Here is an 18,321-nt window from a genome sequence, read left to right as displayed (position 1 = left end):
AGAGATACGCAAGATGCTCCTTGTACATGAATAATCATGTCTCCCCTTTAACTGATGAAAGTGTAAATGATTTCTAAATATATCCATTAGCATCTGGATTAGTTCCTCGCGGCGTGCCACAGTCACGGTCCTGAGCTTTTACTGACAGCTTTGGAAGGTAAATGTCAAACACCTGCACCAAGCAAACGAATTTGGAAGGTATGAATGAATGGGGTCAAATCCTACCTTTCCTGTGGAAATATAATGGGGTGGATGGCACACAGTGCTTTGACCTTGTTACTGGTCAATGCAAGAGCATGGCTGGACAGCACAGAGAAGAAGATAGGACCAAGCAAAGGAATTTTTGGGGTGTTATATGTGTGACATCGTTCAGCTAGAATAGCTCCCAAAAATGCAGCTGAGTAATTGGGAACTGCCATAACATCTGTGAGGGGACTCAGGGCTACAAAGCAGAAGCAGGTGCAGCCAGCTCTTGCTGGTAACAAACTGACTCTAATGCCTAAGCCTTTGCTCTCCTTGTGCCTGCTTCGAGTCTGCATCTGGATTTATTGCTGTTTCTTTGTCTGAAGTAAGACTGCTATTTGATTTGGGAGTTTATCAGAGACTGAGAACTGCATTTGCCCTAAGACTTCCTTGCTTCCTTTTGCATTATTCCACTGAGTGTGCTGTACTTTATGTTTTGCTGAAGTGAAGCAGTTTTCATTTACTTAGCACAGTGTTTTAAGGCTGTTCTTGAAAGCCAAAACAGGACACCTCTGAAGATATCAGCTACAGATACAGTCAAAATGTCAGAATAATAATAATAATAATAATAATAATAATAATAATAATAATAATAATAATAGTGGAACACAACACACCAGACATCACAGTTGTGGAAAAGAAAAAGGTTTGGATCATTGATGTTGCCATCCCAGGTGACAGTCGCATTGACGAAAAACAACAGGAAAAACTCAGCCGCTATCAGGACCTCAAGATTGAACTTCAAAGACTCTGGCAGAAACCAGTGCAGGTGATCGGCACACTGGGTGCCGTGCCAAAAGATCTCAGCCGGCATTTGGAAACAATAGACATTGACAAAATTACGATCTGCCAACTGCAAAAGGCCACCCTACTGGGATCTGCGCGCATCATCCGAAAATACATCACACAGTCCTCGACACTTGGGAAGTGTTCGACTTGTGATTTTGTGATATGAAATCCAGCATATCTATCTTGTTTGCTGTGTCATACAATAAAATAATAATAATAATAATAATAATAATAATAATAATAATAAAACTTTATTTATACCCCGCCACCATCTGCCCGTGGGGACTCGGGGCGGCTCACAATGTTACAAAAGTAACAACGCAAATATATTAACAATATACACAGTTAAAACACAAGAAGATGATAGGTTTATACAACAGTAATAATATTAAACAACCACCAATGCAATTCAGTCAAGTTCAAAGGTGGGGGGACTATAGCAGCAATATAAGATAAAATCATTAGATTTAAATACCGTGATGAAAGGAACCTAATAACATTCAGATTAGAATTATAACAAGGCCATACAGCCTGGAAAACACACAACACCACAGTGATTCTGGCTGTGGAAGCCTTCAACAATACAAAGAAAAGTTAACCCAAATCCAAAGATTTATTTGTATGTCTAAGCCTTCAAGTCTCCTTACAGTGACACCATGAATTCCATTTGGTTTTCTTAGGTAAGAGGAGATTTTGTCAGTTCCTTCCTGAGTGGTAAATGGACAGGGTATGATAGCCAGTGGCTTCCATGACAGAGGAGCCAAGATTCTGTTCTGGGTTATATCTGAAACGTCAAAGGATCTATTCAAGGTGCTGAACCATATTCTACAAATAGGTTCAGCACCTCAGATAGCTCCTTAAAGTCTAAAACAAAGCACAAAGTCTCTTCAATGTGCGTTACCAGGGAAGCTAAGGTGTTCTTCTAGCTCTCCTTGGTTATGGGGCTCAAACTGGTACATTTTCACATGTCAGAATAAATGAGACATTGATGGCACACTTTGGACATTATGTATCTCTCTTTTTTATGTTATGGGAAGCTTAGAAGGGTTTTGGGATGAGAACTGAAGCAAATGCATTTTTGGGCAAGTTCAGAGGATTTTGGCAAAAAAAAAATCATCTGGAAATAGTCCTGAAAAACCTAAATTGAAAAGGTGTGCATCTGGGGGGTCCTAAAGTCTGAAGAAGGCCCATGGACCACACTTTTCAACTCCAGGGTTAGCTTTTTTTCCAAGGTCACTCCTACCTCTACAATTCCAGGAAATCCAGAAGTTGAAAATATTCCACACCGTCATGTGTACAAACAAATGTTTCTGCTCGGGTTGGGGTGCATAAATGAAACAAATCCTCCAATTGTCTATGCAAATACCTTGTGTTTATTTCAGCAGCTTGCGGAAAGCAGCTGATTCCCACAACTATTAGCTTTATTATTCTATTTATTTACGGGGAGGCGTAGTCTGCTGATTAATAGCAGTTGGTAATTAAGCAGCCCTGAAACAAGGTCAAACGCAAGAACATTCTCAGGTAAAAGTCACTTTGGCCAAAGTCGTCACTGGCATGAAGTTGGCTTTTGTCTCAACCGAGGGGGCGGGGATGAGGAAGAGAATATCAACATGATGATGAGCTGTTTGCATTATGTAAATGCTCAGGTAACCACAGACATTGACCTTTTTTTCTTCTTCTCCCCTGCTGCTTTCATTTAGAATTCAAAGCCTCGCTCCATCTAACTAGCTGCCAAAGTCAAATTAAATGCTTGCTACTCTGATTGAAGCCTGTATATCCAGGCTTATTGGAAGTTGCAAAACACATTGTAGACCATTGCTAAACGTTTCCTACTTTGAGGTTCCATTCTAGAACATTTTCTTGAAAATACCTTTGCCTTTTTTAAGTAATGGCTTTCCCCTGATGTTAAGTCCAGTTGTGCCCGACTCTGGGTTGGTGCTCATCTCCATTTCTAAGCCAAAGAGCCGGCGTTGTCCATAGACACCTCCAAGGTCATGTGGCCGGCATGACTGCATGGAGCGCTGTTACCTTCCCGCAGAAGAAATACCTATTGATCTACTCACATTGGCATGTTTTCAAACTGCTAGGTTGGCAGAAGCTGGAGCTAACAGCGGGCACTCATTCTCCTCAGATTCGAACCTGCGACCTTTTGGTCCGCAACTTCAGCATCTCAGTGATTTAACACACTGTGCCACCGGAATATTAACTGTGGGACTTTTAGCAAAAGTACCACAAAAATCAAAACCACAGATCTACGGGGCAAATTTGCTTGAGAGTTTCAGGTCTGCAAGAACATGGGGGGAAAGTCAAAGCAATAGAGATGTGCATGAAATTCGTTCTTACAATTTCTTTCATGTATTTCATGTCTTTCCTAACAGCAGAGAAGGGAGGTTTTGGAAAAGAAAACATACTGTGGCCTCCAGGCTTTGCTGCCTGGCTGGACCTTGACCCGATTATAAGCCGGGGGAAGCCTTTTCAGCCCCCAAAAAGAGATTTAAAAACTCGGCTTATCTTCGGGTATATACAGTATCTTTTCAGCAGCTCATGATATCCATAAAAGCCTTCTCCAGAGATCTCAGATGAATGGATTCTCCTCCTGTTCGTTTTCTTCATTGTCCAGTTTTCCCAACCGTATGTGGTCCTTCCATGCTTTCTCTCATTGTGTCCCCAACACTAGCTTCCCAGAGAAACATTTTGGAGGAAATTCTGAAAAATGCCTGTGCTGCCTTATCTACAGGTGAGAAATCTTGTGGTGAATAATTAACTCTCAACAATTTGTTTCAACGTGTTGCGAGAACTCCCCTTGACAAAAATGATTCATTTAATGAGTTGGAAAAGGAGGAGGGAATCTAGCAGCACTTTTAAGACTAATTGATTTACTTTATCATGAGCCCTCGTGGGTTTCAATTCATTCTTTCATATGCGCTGGTGGGGTTCATATCAAATCACAGATATATTAGCGGTTAGACAGCTGTAAGGGTAGAATCAGAGCATAATAGGATGTAGAAAGATACAATTTGCGACTCCAGACTCAGCGAAGCAATTCTGGAAGATTATACAGGTCTGTCAGAGTGGTCTATAGTTCTGAGATGTGAAAGTAATAAAGCTGCTTATGGAGAGTCAGTTCCCTTTGTTGCAGAGGATTCTTTCATTACATGCCTGGTTGTCAGGATATAAGTATCAATATATGTAGCCATAAGACAGTGTGTCTGTTCATACCTCTACTAATGGATCGGAAATTTGCAAATAGATCTCAATTCAGCTCTTTTTCTTTCCAATTCTCCTCCAGGATTTTATTTTGTCCATATCCACATTTTATCGAGCACCTGGCAGCGCAGTGGGTTAAACCACCGAGCTTCTAAACTTACTGATTGGATCTGGGGAGCGGGTGAGCTCCTGCTGTTAGCCCCAGCTTCTACCAACCTAGCAGTTTGAAAACATGCAAATGTGAATAGATCAATAGGTACTGCTCTGGAGGGAAGGTAACAGCGCTCCATGCAGTCATGCCAGTGACTGTAACACTCCTGGGCGACGCGAACACTGGGCTGTTTGGCTATGTTCCAACACAGAAGCCAATAACAATATAATATCTTTATTAAAGTAAATAAAGTTCCAAATGGAAATAAGCAATAAAGTAGAAGTAGCAATTGACCTTCCAGGAAAGATCAATTTTAGTCCAATAATATAAAGTCTTATGTCCAGTATTAGAGTTCAAAAATCCAAAATCCGAAACACACTCAAACTCCGTCTGAGTTTTGAGTGGGGAAAAGAGCAAGGAGCAGGAAGAGTCCTTTAGAAGAAATGTTCCAAACAGGGATTCAAAGTAAGGCAAACTGGAAGTTCAGGAGCTGAAACACAGTCCCAACATGACAAGAAGGTAAACCATCACTGGTCTACTCCAGAGTAAGCGCACCATCAGGCCGCTTGGAAATCAGGAACAAGAGGCGACGATACTTCTTAAACCAAAGTTAAGTTCATAGCTCCCCCAAAACATGTGTTAAACTCCCCAAAACTTCCCAAGAGAACTGAGCCTCCAAAACATCATGCCAGGTGCCTGCCTTCCTAATTCTTCCCAAGAGAACTGGGTTTAGCCACAATCACCTTGCTCCGCTAATCTGGCACTTCTTCTTAAACTTTGCCTTAGAGAGCGGTCTGTTTTCAAGAAAGCTCTTCTATCAAACAGCAACCCCTCCGGAGAGCCGGGAAGAGCCGGCACTTTCTCAAGGGCGTCTGACACGGAAATGTCAACAGGAGGTATCTGGAAAGGAATTGAATCTTGCTCACTTGGGAAAAAACCCAAGTCCTCTTCAGTTTGGTCAGCAATGGCTGCGGGGTCAGGGGCCAAAGGTGCCTGAGACATCACAGTGGCCACATGATCTTGGAGGTGTCTATGGACAATGCCGGCTCTTCAGTTTAGAAAAGGAGATTAGCGCCAATCCCCAGAGTCGGACACGACTAGACTTCATATCAGGGGGAAACCTTTTCACCACATTTTACCACAGTTTCTCCAAGGACTCTGTGCCAGGCCCTCTCCAACCTGTCCACCTTGTTTCCAACTTGGCTGATTTATCCTGTAGCTTTTTTTAGTCATGTTCTTGTTATAAGCTCACGATCATGTAGACAAAACTTTCTGTTGTTGTCAGCCTGTAGATGTTTCTGCACACAAACCATTTTAAAAAAAGAAGGTGTCATTTCTGATGGGTACACAAACTCTCGCATATTATTTTTTTCCTGCAAGGGATTTGTACAATGCCAAAGTAAACAAATAGTGCTTATGCCGAGACTGGGCCGAGCGAATAAATAGCATGTCATTTTGTTTGCTTTTCTCTTTGGTTTCTTGATTTCCATGCAATGCATGTTTTCTCATGCTACAACAACCTCCATCCCATTCCTTGGATGAGTACATCCTGATTCACTGGCTGAAATATCATAAGGGATTTGCTAGAGCAAACTTACCAGCAATCATAACCAGCCAACCATCGCCCGGGCCTGATGTTAACCCGGCATGCATTCATGATTGTTTCATGCAGCTATCCAAGAGTTCTGCTGTTTAAACCATGAAACTTCAACCTGGGCTTCAGACAAAGAAGCTTGGATAAGCGAATACCTTGGATAATAAGGAGGGATTAAGGAAAAGCCTATTAAACATCAAATTAGGTTATGGTTTTACAAATTAAGCACCAAAACATCATGGTATACAACAAATTTGACGGAAAAAGTAGTTCAAAACGCAGTAATGTTATGTTGTAATTACTGTATTTACAAATTTGGCACCAAAATATCATGATATATTCACAACATTAACTACAAAAATGGCTTGGATAATCCAGAAGCTTGGATAAGCGAGGCTTGGATAAGTGAGACTCTACTGTAATGATAATCTCTCTGTATATATATAAATGTAATGTGCATAATTCCCATGGAGTAAACAACAAGACCACTGGACCAAATCACACCGAATTTGGCCACAAAAGACATAGTCATCCAATCAATCTGCATGCGGCAGCGTGTCAGCAAAAATGGCTAGGCGTGTCAATGCTGACACGCGTGTCATAGGTTGGCCATCACTGAAATAGACAGACACAGACGCATTTTAACATTTTTCCAGCTTCACTTTTCCGGCCACAGGGGGAGCTGTTGCTTCACCGTCCACTAGTGGCTGTACTTCCTCATTCCTTTCCTCGTGTTTTGCTGGAAGTTTTATGGTGTTGTAAATTAGTTAAATTAGCCTCCCCGCATAAAGCGTACCTAAATTTCTCTACTTGATAGATACAACTGTCTTTCGGGGCTGCATAGGTTAACAGCAAGCCGGGCTGTTTAATGGTCGGGGGCTTAACCCGACCTGGGTTTCGAACTCATGACCTCTCGGTCAGTAGTGATTTATTGCAGCTGGTTACTAACCAGCTGTGCCACAGCTAGCGGGCCACCACATTGTTATGCCAAGAGGACAGAGAAAATAGGCCTTAGTTTGCCTGTATCTGGTGTAGAGCCTTTCTTAAGACTCTCAACTCTCTCTTTTCTCCCTTCTTTTCTATTCACCATACCTCCAGAAAGAGTTAAATAAATATCTGCAAATGGGCAGGAAATAAATGGAATATACGAGTGTCAAAAATGGGCAGCTCTATGGAAACACGCCTTTTTTTATCTTTATGCATTCTCCTGGGTTCTGTTGATTTATATGTTATTAAAATGTTGTTAAGGACCATTATATACTATTGTTCATAAATATTTATTCCAGGCTACTTTACAATGCAATTTGAAATTCAAAGAGCACAAAATAAACAAATGAGAAAAATCGATAGAACAAGAACATGATTAAACAAGCGACAGGATAAATCAGCAGCGTTGGAAACAAGGCAGACAGGTTGGAGAGGGCCCGGCACAGAGTGACCCTCTCTAATGTCGGTTGGCTTCTTGGAGAAATTGTGATAAAATACGGTGAAATAGTTTTCCCCTGATATGAAGTCTTGTCGTGTCTGGGAGTTGGTGCTCATCTCGATTTCTAAGCCGAAGAGCCGGCGTTGTCCATAGACACCTCCAAGGTCACGTGGCCAGCATGACCGCCTGGAGCCATTACTTTCCCGCCAGAGCAGTACCTATTGAGCTACTCACATTTGCATGTTTTCTAACTACTAAGTTGTCAGAAGCTGGGCTAACAGAGGGAGCTCACCCCATCCCACGGATGCGGACCGCCAGCTCAGCAGTTTAACCGGTTCTGCCACTGTGGAGTATTGGGCCAAGTGAGTTAAAATGAGGCGAAACTGCATTAATTCTAGTGTAGATGCATCCAATGTCCGGCTTACATTTTGGAAAATAGTCCCCTTTTTTCAGTGAAGGTACTACATACATTAAAACAAGGAAATATGTTTCAAAATGCCAAAGATGAAATCCCTGCAAAAAGAAGAAATGAATTCTTGCAGCTCTGGATCAAAGATAAAACAGAAGTGACTAGTGGATTTGTAGAAATGGAGTGAAACAGACATGGAAATAAATTACACTCAGTGCTTTGTGTCACTAGAGTAAAGTTTCTAGTTTGTTAGAACTTGGAGACACCACAATGACAGTAAGCTGAATGTGGCTATAATAGTGATTATTATTATTATTATTATTATTATTATTATTATTATTATTATTATTATAAAAACTCAGCCGCTATCAGGACCTCAAGATTGAACTTCAAAGACTCCGGCAGAAACCAGTACAGGTGGTCCCGGTGGTGATCGGCACATTGGTTGCCGTGCCAAAAGATCTCAGCTGGCATTTGGAAACAATAGACATTGACAAAATTACGATCTGCCAACTACAAAAGGCCACCCTACTGGGATCTGCACACATCATCCGAAAATACATCACACAGTCCTAGACACTTGGGAAGTGTTCGACTTGTGATTTTATGAAACGAAATCCAGCATATCTATCTTGTTTGCTGTGTCATAATAAAATAAAATATAATAATAATAATAATAATAATAATAATAATAATAATAATAATAATAATAATCACACAATCCTAGACACTTGGGAAGTGTTCGACTTGTGATTTTGTGATACGAAATCCAGCACATCTATCTTGTTTGCTGTGTCATAATAAAATAAAATATAATAATAATAATAATAATAATAATAATAATAATAATAATAATAATAATCACACAATCCTAGACACTTGGGAAGTGTTCGACTTGTGATTTTGTGATACGAAATCCAGCATATCTATCTTGTTTGCTGTGTCATAATAAAATAAAATAAAATAATAATAATAATAATAATAATAATAATCACACAATTCTAGACACTTGGGAAGTGTTCGACTTGTGATTTTGTGATACGAAATCCAGCATATCTATCTTGTTTGCTGTGTCATAATAAAATAAAATATAATAATAATAATAATAATAATAATAATAATAATAATAATAATAATAATAATCACACAATCCTAGACACTTGGGAAGTGTTCGACTTGTGATTTTGTGATACGAAATCCAGCATATCTATCTTGTTTGCTGTTTCATACAATAAAATAATAATAATAATAATAATAATAATAATAATAATAATAATAATAATAATGAGGCAGACACTATCCTGGTTTTCTGACCATGTTGGCACATTTTTATACACCTGGGCTCTCATGTTTTTCAAAATGAACTTGATCTACAAAGATATTTGGTCATCTTTCTTGACCCTTAGCTCTGCATCCTTCCAGTGCAGATTCTGCTTTAACAACCCTTCCAGGCGAGACAGATTTCAAATTTGAAGGACAATAGGAAACCTTTGTGAAAATGGAGTGTCGTTCCTTGAAGCTTCTTAAACTAAGCCACGGAAACAGGACAGTGTTTATTTATGGTCCATTGGCAAACCACTTCCATTTGGTGATGCTTGAAAAGGGAAGCTCGGAGAAGAAAAAGCGAAGGAGAGGATGACTCAAAACGAATGGGGAAGGAATGAAAGTAAACAGGTTACGTCTCTTCTCAATCAGCGAAATGCTACTCCAACGGCACGCTGTAGTAAAAGCTTAGCACAGGGAGACTGCAGCACCTTGCGTACAAGAGGTTGCTATTTATAGTGCCCTCCCTTCTCCTGGCATTAATAGAACCATTCACAAAATGAGGCAACAAAAAAAATCCGATTTTATATCCGTTGGGGTCAGAACAACACCGAAAGCGGCACCTCTAAATATGCTGGGAATATTTGGAGCATCACCCAAACAAAATGCAAGCAATCCTAATTCGTACCCAAAGACATTCACAGCCACAGCAGATCTCCGCACTGACTTTTTTTTTTTTTTGTAGATGACAGTCTTGGAACAGACATTAAGCAGGATCAGGCTGGGTTAGTTCTTGGATGGGGGACAAATATCTGGTGCACTGAGGTTCCATATATACTCGAGTATAAGCCAACCCGAATATAAGCCGAGGCGCCTAATTTTGCCACAAAAAAACTGGGAAAATATTGACTCCAGTATAAGCCGAGATACCAATAAAATTACATTAATTGAGGCATCGGTAGTTTCAATGTTTTTGAATCTTTACATCAAACTGTAATTTAAGATAAGACTGTCCAACTCTGATTAAATCAATATTCTCATCTTCTTCAATGTAAATGCTGTTTTGCTTATGTTTTTTGGTGTGTTTCTTTGCCAAGTACTTTTGCATTTTTATATCGCCATTTGTTCAGATTTATTTATTTTTTCTTTTTTTATATAAATATGGACACTTTAGCTTTGTTTTTGGTTTTTGGGTGTTTTTCTCTATCTCCCTTTTTGATCCTTTTTTAATCTCAGTTTTCCTACTTTCTATACAATCAAATGTTCTCACTCTTTCGATGTTAATTTGCTCTATCTTATAAGGTAAAACTTCAATAAAAATATATTATATAAAAAAGAAGAAATTACTGTATATACTCAAGTATAAACCGACCCGAATATAAGCCAAGGCACCTAATTTTACCATTAAAAAACTGGGAAAACATTGACTCCAGTATAAGCCGAGATACCAATAAAATTACATTAATTGAGGCATCAGTACGAGGAATCATCTAAGACAAAGAGAGTTAAAAGAAGGAGATATAAACATAGACATAGACAGATAGAAGTGTATTTATTTTCCCCTAACGTTGCCACCTGACCAGGGATAATGCCTCCGTCCCCTCTAGGCCATCCGGGGAGCTTGATTCATAAAGGTCAGGAGATGAAGGTCTTCCCCTCACTGACGTAAAGATTTCTCTCTTTCTAGCCCTGAAAATCCTCTTTAAAGCACAGTTATGGAGTTCATACAGCTCTCCTTTCTTTCCATCTCCCCGTGCCGTAGTAAATATTGCAGTACATGTTTGACTTGCCTTGAACAATGCATAAAGCAAGCAGCTCTGTTCTGGGGATGTAAATCTCATAAATTCCGCTCTTGCAGGCAAAGAATGAATAATTTTGCCATTTTTCTCCTCTCGCTGAGAAAGTCATCCAAAACTGTACACTTTCGGAATGTTATTTCCACTTCAGGACTTATTATATGAAACAAAACCAACACAGAGATGAGACATTTGTTACACGGCAAAAATGGAATTTTCGGGACAGCAAACAAATCCCCTTTGCAGAAAGTGACGTTTCTCTGTGCAGGCAACAGCATTTTACCCACAGAAATGTGGAAATAATATTCAAGAATGGTAGAAAAACATGTTCTTGAGTGCCAAAAAAAAAAACTCTGATAAAGACAATCCTGGACAAATAAGAATTTGTTTTGCAGTTTGAGACTCATTCTGTGCAAAAGACACACATCGATGTTTTCTTCAGTAAACAAGCACTCCCTGTATAGAAAATAATATTTCATTGTAGAAATATTAATTCATGTGATGAAAATGTTTCCTGTGCTGGATAGTTGTACATGAAAATTTGCTTTGCGTAATATTTTCACATGGTTGATTTTCAATTAAAACAGAATTTTCTGGGCAGAAAACAGTATTTTATGTGCAGAAAACAGTATTTTCTGGGGGAAAAACAGTGTTTTATGTGCAGGCATTTGTACCTGGGTGTTCAAATATGATTTTCCGTTCAGGAAATGCTGTTTCCCAAACAGAAAATACTGTTTCCGTTGTAACACTTCCCCTTGCGAAGTTTGTGCAAAATGCATCCTAAATTGTGAATAGTCTACGAAAATTATGTGCAGAAAACAGTATTTTCTGGGCAGAAAACAGTATTTTATGTGCAGAAAACAGTATTTCCTGGGCAGAAAATGGCATTTTATGGGCAGAAAACAGCATTTTATGTGGAGGGATTTGTACCTGGGTGTTCAAATACAATTTTCCATTCAGAAAATCCTGTTTCCCAAACAGAAAATACTGTTTTCTTTGCAACACGTCCCCATGTGAAGTTTGTGCAGAATGCATCCTAAATTGTGAATAGTCTACGAAAATTGCATGGTTCATGAAATTTTGTATAAAATCATAGATTTCACTGATTTCTCGCAACAGGAAGAAAATGGATGAAATTATTCATTGGTACCTTTAGGGAGAGGCATAATAAAGATATCCATCCCTAACAGATACACAGTTGAATGTTTTTCGGTTCTCTTTTCCACCCCACTAGTCAGCAAATGGATTGCCAAGTTGCTTGAAATGTGAGATTAGAGAGAGATAGTTATCCTATTCCTGTCTCTGCAGAACATTGCAATAGGTGGGTTTCCATCTAGGTCTAACCTTTGGCTCCGGGGCTGAGTCCTGCCAGGCGTCCTTGAAATCCACCCTTCCGCCTAATGCTGCCCAAGTTAACTATGTCACGCCATCTGCTGCTTTAAATGATGGCTCCTGCATCTTTCAATAAGTCACTGACAGACACCCCCTCATCACCGCGGCGCCTCGCCATTCAACAGCCACTAAATTAATCTTATTAGAAAGTATAATATTCCAGCGCCAGGTTATCCTTCAATCTTTTCATTTGCAGAAGTGTGCTCCTCAGCAGTGTTCTTTAATCACCTAACATATGTTACAAGCGAGAGGAATAAGCACATTAGAATGAAAATGAAGTGGGTTATATATTTCAGGAGGAGCAAGTGCAGGGGAAAACAGATGTCAACCAAGCCATGGCCACCAACATGGAACGAGCAAGCTGGATAGACGGGCAAAAAACAAGGGAGCCATCCCGTCGCATCCTGAAATTGTCTTCAAGTGAGTTATTGTTGACATATAAATCAATTTGCTAGACCCAGCTAGCAGATACTCCATGAATCCATCCCTGAATGGAAAATCCACACTTATACAGACCCAGTATTTTTACAGTCATGGACCAATCAAATGCCATATTAGCCAATGGAGAATATATGAATTGACTATATATACTTGAGTATAAGCTGACCCTAATATAAGCCGAGGCACCTAATTTTACTACAAAAAGTGAGGAAATTTATTGACTCGAGTATAAGCCGAGGGTGGAAAAATGCAGCAGCTACAGGTAAATTTCAGAATGAAAATAGATCCCAATGAAATTATATTGAGGCATCAGAGGGTTATAGGTTTTTGAATATTTACCGTATTTCAAAGAAAGACAGTAAACTCTGTAAGTGGAAAAGTAGGGACAACAAAAACAATATAATACTAATAATAATAATAATAATAATAATAAACGTCGTTGTGTTGATAATAATAATAATAATAATAATAATAATAATAATAATAATAATAATAATCAATTGTACCCTGTCCTATCTCCCCACAGGGACTCAGGCCGGCTTCCAACATAGTAACAGGCAAACATTCAGTGCCTATATAAACAATGCAGAGCTAGATATAGATCTATTATTATATATACTAATTTCACATATGCATTTCCCCCTGAAACATTTGCAAATCCTCTCTCTATATATGTGCATTTCCCTCCAGCAATATTTGCAAGCCTTACATGTTTATATCTATCTAGAAATCTGTGTGTGTGTGTGTGTGTGTGTGCATTTCCCCTGCAATATTTGCAAGCCCTACATATCTATATTCATATATATCTATCTAGACAAGTCTCTCTATATAGATAATTATATCTGTATAGGATTTGCAAAGACTTGCAAAACATATGAGGCAAAAATTCATATATAAAATAATGTATACACACAGATACAGATATACAGGTACATTGACATCTCTAGATATCTATATGTTTATAGGATTTGCAAAGACTTTCAAACATATGAAGGGGAAATTCATATATAAAATTAATGTATATAGATAGATAGAATTATAAAGGTACATAAGGATATAGAAAAGGATAATGCAAACTCCTCTAAACAAATATTGCCAAGAAAAAAACCATGATAATTTTGCCTTAGCTTCACCCCAAGTTTGAAATGTCTTGAAGACACACAACAACCTTTTTTTTTGCTTTACAGACTTGAATTAGCATGGAGTCTAGAAATTTCTTTACCCTGAAAGAAAGAAATGTTGCGAATGTCTTTCAAAGCCTTTCTCTACGTCCTGGTCAGATGATGTTGAGTCTCTGAATACTTTTGGACTGCATCTCTGATCATATCAAAATATTGGCTATACAGGCTGGGCCGGCAGGAAATTGCAATACAACAGCATAAGAAGAGCTACAACAATCTAATTTCCAGCCTAAATCCAAAGCAGAAGTCTTTCCTTTTGTTGTTCTGATCCTGTGCTTTTCATAACACCAAAACACAAAGCAGCTAAAGAGCTTTACTCAACTGTTGCATTATGTATTGTTGTTTACATCACTACAACAGGACTTACATGTTTAACCAGTTAATATTCCTTCAAAGAGTCTGGAAGGAGTGTGAAAGTTTCAAATTCCATAGAGTTTGATATAGATAATACTTAAGACGTCTGCTTCAAAATCTGGGAGAAGAAACAGCTTGGAGACATCTTCCTTGAAGCCCAAATTCATGGCAATTTGTTCCCTTTCTCCTGTCATTTGCAGATCTTCTTCCCATCCTTCAGCCTTTTTTTCTGCTCTGTTTCCCTGTTATAAAAGATTTGTTGAAATTGCCAAGAAATACATAAGCACTCTAAAGTGACCAAGAGCCTTATCCTCCTGTCTCCCTGAGCTGGATCTTCCTTGCTTATCAGCCCATGCTTCTTCTTTCCAGCCACAGAAATCGTGAAGACCTTGACAGCAAATCATTGGCGTTCATCTCTTCCAGACCAGGAGAATGCTGATGGGTCTGAATGATTGCTGTTCAGACTCCTATCTGTCTGAGACATTGATGGATGGAGGCATTGATGGAGAGACAAGAGCCAACTTGCAGCCATTACTAATCAAGCTGGAGGCAGATGGAGAGGGTTAGGAACCTTTTCCTTTCCTTGTTAAGGAGACTCACCTGCAAATAATTTCCTTGAGCTATGTGCTTGAACTTGAAGGCCCCATCCTCAGTCTCTTCCAAAGGAAGAGTAGATTCAGCTCATTGGAGAATTCTTTCAGACTAAAACTCAGAACGTCTCCACTAACATTGAAGCCACCAAACAGGGACAGGCAATTGAATCAGAGAACTCCTTAAAGTTGCCTCGCTTTCTGTTCTTGTTGCGGTGTCAACTTTGCCATCCATGGAAGAAGAATCTATGTTCCAGTACCTTACTCCTTGCCTTGTTCCTGTGCCTTGTTTCATGATTTCCAAGCCAAGTTCGTGCCTTGTGACTCTTGAGTATACCTTGTCTTGCTAACCTTGGTTCTACGATTCCTTGGTGGTCGCTTTCCATGTGGAGTACAGTTTGTGGATTTCCAGCATCTTGTTCCTGTTCCTTGCGAATTCTGGCTGATCCTGTTTGGATGGCGTTTACAGTCTAACTCTGGCTTCTTGGTGGAACTAACGAGTTCTGTTTGTGGATTACAATATTGAAAGACTTCATCGGACTTGCTTCTGAACAGTTAAGCACATTATATTATGGACTATTCACTCGATTGACTTTAAACGCTATTTGCTTGCATATATATATATATATATATATATATATATATATATATATACCTTCAATAAACCGCTTTGCTTATGATCCTGGCTCCAGTGTTATATTCGGGTTGGCTTATACTCGAGTATATACGGTATGTCTGTAGGGATTTGAACTGGATGGCTCTGTAATGTCCATATCCAGTAAAGGGCCGCTGCTGCATTATTATCTTAGAGAACCATCAAAGTGACAAATGTGTATTGGAACTGAAGCATATTGAGACCAATGTGCATCGGGACTGATGCACAATAGCACTGAATAGGGAATGTCAAAGTCTTCAGAAGTCACTAAAGAAAATAGTTTTACTACAGAGAGAATTTTCCATCACCACCAGCATGAAGAATGTTACATATTGTGAATTTTGTTTTCTTGTTGAATTCATGCTACTTTTTTTCTTGGAAAACAAAACCTTGCGATTTAAATTGCTCTGATTCTCTATGGTGCTTCTAATATTCATTTAGCCAACACAAAACCCATTTCTGTATTTCGTGTCTCTGTTTTGCCTTGGAGGGGACATTTTCATACCATCCTAATTAGATTCAGGAACCGGGGTGAGATGATTTACAGAAGGATGGGGTGTGAAACTCAGTCGAGAGTCAAATCTGCCCTGCCAACCCGAGCCAAACATCGACAAATCCAGAGATAACTTTCCGTTCTGTTTGTAATCTGTTGACAAATGGCTGCAGACTTGCAAAGTCTATACTCAGGTATACTCCCCAATTCAAGGAGACACTTACGGTAATTTCTGATCAATGTCTTTGCATTAACATCTTGGAAAATTAACTCATTAAAAAGTGGGGGGAAACTCACAGCAAACAACTACATAAATAGAATTAGATTTTCATATCGAGATGTCGGATGTCATTCCGAAGCATCCTTTGCTTGCCTCAAACCATTGCGGTTCCCTAAGGATCGCTTTTCTCTTGTGTTTGTGTCACCGTGATGGATTTACCTGCTCAATCCCATTGACAGGCCCTTCGACACTCCCCCTCCCCGAGAAGAGTAATTACACACCGAGATTGATAAATGCTTCCTCGGTGTGTACAAGGTTTCAGTCCCAAAGGCCCACTAGCAGTACAATATGCTTATTACCCGTGTCTATCATGGCCTTATCAAATGTTAAGAGGTTAATCTGCAATGTACTGCTACGAGTCGGAATGAATTAAAGCCGTGGAATCTGGCTTCTGATTTATCCACAAACAAATGTGGAAGTTTTGCTCCCTAAAACATATGGGGTTGAACTAGAAAAACCTCAAAGATGTGGCTAAAACTGGAGAAATTGTAAGATCACCAGACGAGCACATGTCATAGCAGGTTACATTGTCCTAACATACTATTTTGTGGGCACAATTTGGTGGAATGGCTTTCCCAAATACACACATACATTTCTCTTGTTTGACTCATTGGTTCTTCAGCACATTTTCTTCAGAATGTATTTATTTATTTGATTGGTATTCTGCTTTTCTCCATATGGGACCAAACTGGACACCACATTATATTGAAACAACAATCCCACTCATATTTGAGTCTCCTTGAGGAGAGAAAAAGTGGGGTATAAATAAAAATAATAAACATAGCAACAACAACAACAACAACAACATAATAATACCTGCTTTGATTGAAGTCAAAAATCAGAAACTCCTCAAAGCACAGCAGACAAAAAACCAGTACAAGAACACCGCACTACAAACTAGAGCTGACAGCTGGCACAACAAAACACTGCATGGAAAGTTCCTTGACAAAATTGAAGGAAAAGCTGACAAGGAGAAGACCTGGCTCTGGCTCACGAATGGGACCCTGAAGAAGGAGACAGAAGGCCTGATCCTTGCAGCCCAGGAGCAAGCCATCAGAACAAAGGCAATTAAAGCCAAGATCAAAAAATCAGCTGATGACCCAAAATGCAGACTGTGCAAGGAAACCGACAAAACCATTGATCATATCCTCAGCTGCTGTAAGAAAATCGCACAGACAGACTGCAAACAGAGGCACAACTATGTAGCCCAAATGATTCATTGGAACTTATGCCTCAAGTACCACCTTCCAGCAGCAAAGAACTGGTGGGATCACAAACCTGCAAAAGTATCGGAAAATGAGCACGCAAAGATACTGTGGGACTTCCGAATCCAGACTGACAAAGTTCTGGAATACAACACACCAGACATCACAGTTGTGGAAAAGAACAAGGTTTGGATCATTGATGTCGCCATCCCAGGTGACAGTCGCATTGACGAAAAACAACAGGAAAAACTCAGCCGCTATCAGGACCTCAAGATTGAACTTCAAAGACTCTGGCAGAAACCAGTGCAGGTGGTCCTGGTGGTGATCGGCACACTGGGTGCCGTGCCAAAAGATCTCAGCTGGCATTTGGAAACAATAGACATTGACAAAATTACGATCTGTCAATTGCAAAAGGCCACCCTGCTGGGATCTGCGCGCATCATCCGAAAATACATCACACAGTCCTAGACACTTGGGAAGTGTTCGACTTGTGATTTTGTGAAACAAAATCCAGCATATCTATCTTGTTTGCTGTGTCATACAATAATATAATAACAACAACAATAACACCAACAAAAATACATTACTACAGAGCAGTGAAACACAAGTTATGATCTATTACATACTACCCATTGCATGACCCCAAGCAGTTGAAAGCTGAAGGCCTGTTTAATACAATCTTCCTTGTCTTTAGGAATGAGGTCCATCGAATTCCATGGGAATTACTTGTGATAAGCATAGAATAGCAGGGAAAATCATGCCTGAAATTCTATGATAAAACACACCAGTATTTGCAGTTTTCCAAAATGGTTCAGCGGTGGTGATGGAAGGCAATTCCGAAGTTTAAGGAGC

The sequence above is a fragment of the Anolis carolinensis genome, unplaced genomic scaffold (genome assembly GCF_035594765.1).
Source record: "Anolis carolinensis isolate JA03-04 unplaced genomic scaffold, rAnoCar3.1.pri scaffold_10, whole genome shotgun sequence".
Classification (NCBI taxonomy): Eukaryota; Metazoa; Chordata; class Lepidosauria; order Squamata; family Dactyloidae; genus Anolis; species Anolis carolinensis.
Note: the sequence above shows the minus strand (reverse complement) of the source record.